The sequence below is a fragment of the Saccopteryx bilineata genome, chromosome X, assembly GCF_036850765.1.
Source record: "Saccopteryx bilineata isolate mSacBil1 chromosome X, mSacBil1_pri_phased_curated, whole genome shotgun sequence".
NCBI classification, from domain to species: domain Eukaryota; kingdom Metazoa; phylum Chordata; class Mammalia; order Chiroptera; family Emballonuridae; genus Saccopteryx; species Saccopteryx bilineata.
In genome coordinates, this window is record NC_089502.1 from 130,909,777 (window position 1) to 130,913,572 (window position 3,796).

Sequence of the window (3,796 nt, forward strand, 5' to 3'; positions counted from 1 at the left end):
TTTTGATTCCATATAGTTATTATGACTAAATCAATTTATAGCTAAAATGTGATGAAATATTTATTGGCAAAATGAAAATATCCAAATATTCTCACCTGAAGAAATGGCTATAATTTCAGTCAGTTGGGCTTATTTCTCCACACCGTCTGGGCAGAGCAGATTATTTATAATAAAATAAAATAAAAAACCCAAAACATGATAAGTTAAAGTTTTCTTTCTTTCCCCTATTGCATTTCTCATTGTGCATTTTTATATGCAACAATATTCTAGGAGTTTGGAATATATTTCAAAATACATTAATAAAATCACTCATGCTTACAGTATGAAATTTGGTGTATTATTTTTGGTCAGTTAAAGCAATATTTGTGTTTATGCATAGATACAAATTTTAGTGCTATATGTGATTTTAGAATTCATAAAAAGGATAGAATTTCATTTTGCAGTTGAAGGAAGTGAAGCCTTAAGAAGGCCTTCGGGATGCAAATCTGAGGTGCATCTTACGTGTTTCCTGTGTGGATTCCCAGTGGATTTGAGCCCCAGTTATCTACAGTATTACCTGGCTCAATAAGACATCTTTGACTCGCTTTCCTTCCTTTGCTATTTCAGCTTTTTCATATCTCCCAAATAAACCACTTGCAGGTAAGCTCTTGTGTCAGACTATATTATTTTGGGGAACCCAAGCTAGGACATAAAGATTTCTAAATGTTGCTAATATAAACAAAGTTTGATGTATGATATTAAGCAAAATGAATTTGAAAGGAAAAACATCTCCTAAAGTTTTTATTCCTTTCAATAAATAATACAAGAAATTTTTACTTGTATTTTAAACTTTATTTATTTATTTTATTTTTTCTGTATTTTTCTAAAGCCGGAAATGGGGATAGACAGTCAGACAGACTCCCGCATGCACCTGACCAGGATACACCCGGCACGCCTACCAGGGGGCGACGCTCTGCCCACCAGGGGGCGATGCTCTGCCCCTCCGGGGCGTTGCTCTGTTGCGACCAGAGCCACTCTAGCACCTGGGGCAGAGGCCGAGGAGCCATCCCCAGCGCCTGGGCCATCTTTGCTCTAGTGGAGCCTCAGCTGCGGGAGGGGAAGAGAGAGACAGAGAGGAAGGAGAGGGGGAGGGGTGGAGAAGCAGATGGGTGCTTCTCCTGTGTGCCCTGGCCGGGAATCAAACCCGGGACTTCTGCACACCAGGCAGATGCTCTACCACTGAGCCAACCGGCCAGGGCCTACTTGTATTTTAGAAGTAATAGCTCTTCATGTTTTAAAATTTGTATTTACAATAAGAATTAGGTTACCTTATATCTAAACTTAAGAGATTTGTCTTAATTTAATCTTCTCCCATGAAAGCAAAAATGAAGAATGCAAGTAGATTTCATTCTTCATTCTGTCTCCTGGAGTTCCTTTTTCTGGAAAGCTTATGAGGCTATGTGTATGTAAAACCAAAATATCTCATAAATTAACTTTAAATCATCATGTCACTAGGTTACAGTTGTGTTGACAACTAAACTGTGACAGGAATTTTCTGCTAAGTAACTTAAGACCAAACTGGAACTGATTTTATTGTTTATTATTCCACATAGACATAAGTCTGAAGGTAAGATTTTTTTTGGATGTTAAGAACATTTAACATAAGATCTACTCCCTTTGCAAATTCTAAGTATCCATTATAGTAGTAGTATTAGCTATAGGCACTATGCATTACAATAGATCTCCAAAACTTAAGTCAGCCATCTGGAAATGTGGATTCCCAACTGTGGATTGAAAATGCAATTGACCCTTGAGAACCAAGGCCTTTGGAAGGCCTTGAAAATGGCCTTGCAAAGGCACCCAGCACACACAGGCTACAAAGGGGAAGCTCCTACATGAGGCCATTTTTTTCCCCAAAACTGGGAGAAGTTGCTGTTTCACCTATTTCATAAAAAACAAACACAGAAAGAAAGACAAAATGAGGAGACATATAAATATGTCCAAAATGAAAGAACAGGAAAAAAACAACCGAAAAAAGAACAAAATGAATGGGAGACAAGACATCTACCAGATAAAGAGTTCATAACAATAGTTACAAAGAAGCTTAATGATCTCAGGAGAAGAATAGATAAATTCAGTGAGAACTTCAATAAAGAGATAGAAAATACAAAAAACCAATCAGAATTTAAGAATACAATAACTGAAATGAAAAATACACTGAAGGGAATCAACAGCAGGTTAGATGATGCAGAAGAATGAGTCTGTGAGCTAGCAGACATAACAACTCAGAAAAGTGAAAAGAAAAGAAGAATTTTATAAAATGAGGATAGGTTAAGGGCCCTCTGGGACTATATCAAGCATACCAACATTTGAATCACAGGGGTTTTTGAAGGGGGAAGGGAGAGAAAAAGGGACAGATAACCTATTTAAAAAAATAATTGATGAAAACTCCCCTAATCTGGTGAAGGAAGCCAAGTCCAAAAAACACAGAGTTTCAAACAAGATAAAACCAAAGAGATCCACACCAAGACACATCATAATTAAAATGCCAAAAGTTAAACATAAAGAAAGAATCTTAAGAGCTATTTAAGTACAAGAGATCTCCCATAAGTCTTCAGCAGATTTTTCAGCATAAACTTTGAAGGCCAGAAGGAATGGTATAATATAGTCAAAGTGGTAAAAGGAAAAAAAAATACAATAAGAATACCCAGGAAGATTATCATTCAAAATTGAAGGAGAGACAGTTTCCCAGGCAAGCAAAAGCTGAAGAAGTTCATCACTACTATAATAGCATTACAAGATATGTTAAAGGAATTTCTTTAAGTAGAAAGAAAACCCCAAATTAAAATAAGATATAAAAAACCCCACACTTTGATAAAGGCAAATATTTAGTAAATGTAATAGATCAACCAATTATGAAGTTAGTAAGAAGGTTAAAAGACAAGTAGTGTAGTAAGAGCATGTGTAAATATAGTAATAAAGGATACTCACATATACACATACAAAAATGTAAAATATCAAAAACACAGATGTGTGGGAGTGAGTAAAAATGCAGTGTTTTTGAAATCTGTGAACTTAAGTGACCATTAACTAAAATAGACTGGTATAAACATAGCTTGTAATATATGTACCTCATGTTAACCACAAACCAAAAACCTATAATGGATGCACAAAAAAATAAAAATAAAAGAGGAACCCAAATAAATTAATAAACAATGTCATCAATGTACAAAAAGAACAAAAGAAAGGAACAGAGAAGAACTACAAAAACAATAAAAAAAAGTAAGAATGGTGATAATTATGGATAGGTACATACCTATCCATAATTACTTTATGTTTAGCAAATGGACTAAATGTTCCAAAGGACTTAAGATGGCTGAATGTATTGGAGAAAATTTAAAAAAACAACAAGACCCGTGCTTATGCTGCCTACAAGGACTCATTTCAGGTTTAAAGACACACAGAGACTGAAAATGAAGGGACAAAAAAATATATTTTATGCAAATGGAAATGAAATGAAAGCTGAGGTAGTAATACTTAGACAAAATAGACTTTGAAAAAAAGACTAAGAAGACTTAGAAGGGCATTACATAATAATAAAGGTATCTATCCAATAAGAGTATATAACAATTTTAAACATCTATGCACCTAACATAAGAGCACCTAAATACATAAAGCAAATACTAATAGACTAAAAGGGAGAGATTAACTCTATTACATCAACAGTAGGGGACTTTAACACCTTATTGACATTAATGGATAGGTCATCTAGATAGAAAATCAACAAGAAAACAATGGCTTTAAAGGACATATTAGA

At 34.6% G+C, this 3,796-nt stretch overlaps 1 non-coding gene across 1 annotated transcript; it reads right to left on the minus strand.

Moving 5' to 3' along the window:
- Window positions 1–1,162: 1,162 nt before the first annotated feature.
- Window positions 1,163–1,238, minus strand: TRNAT-GGU (transfer RNA threonine (anticodon GGU)). Its single transcript has one exon. It is a non-coding gene; the product is annotated as a tRNA-Thr (tRNA).
- Window positions 1,239–3,796: the final 2,558 nt, after the last annotated feature.